This window comes from Octopus bimaculoides, chromosome 30 (assembly GCF_001194135.2).
Source record: "Octopus bimaculoides isolate UCB-OBI-ISO-001 chromosome 30, ASM119413v2, whole genome shotgun sequence".
NCBI classification, from domain to species: Eukaryota; Metazoa; Mollusca; class Cephalopoda; order Octopoda; family Octopodidae; genus Octopus; species Octopus bimaculoides.
The window spans coordinates 7,277,055-7,277,622 of record NC_069010.1 but is presented as its reverse complement, the minus strand read 5'-3'; the positions used below and the strand labels follow the sequence as shown (position 1 = coordinate 7,277,622).

General features: G+C 42.4%; 1 protein-coding gene across 1 annotated transcript in view; it reads right to left on the bottom strand.

Annotated features, from left to right (window-relative positions):
- Nucleotides 1-568, bottom strand: part of LOC106870580 (protein polybromo-1) — a 142,866-nt gene that overhangs the window by 139,355 nt on the left and 2,943 nt on the right. The window lies entirely within an intron of this gene.

Below are 568 nucleotides of genomic sequence, written 5' to 3'. Positions count from 1 at the left end.
ATATATATTTGTGTGTCTGTGTCCCCGCCACCATCGCTTAACAACTAATGTTGGTGTGTTTACATCCCCGTTACCTAGCAGTTCGGCAAAAGCGACCGATAGAATAAGTACTAGGCTTACAAAAAATAAGTCCTGGAATAAACTGGATCAACTAAAGGTAGTGCTCCAGCATGACCACAGTCAAATGACTGAAGCATGCAAAATATATATATATATATATATATACCTATATGGTAATCTTCAAGTTTAGGGGGATAGAAAAAATAGGAGTGGCTGTGTGGTAAGTAGCTTGCTTACCAACCACATGGTTCCGGGTTCAGTCCCACTGCATGGCATCTTGGGCAAGTGTCTTCTACTATAGCCTCGGGCCGACCAAAGCCTTGTGAGTGGATTTGGTAGACGGAAACTGAAAGAAGCCCGTCGTATATATATGTATATATATATGTGTGTGTGTGTATGTTTGTGTGTCTGTGTTTGTTCCCCAACATCGTTTGACAACCGATGCTGGTGTGTTTACGTCCCCGTAACCTAGCGGTTCGGCAAAAGAGACCGATAGAATAAGTACTAG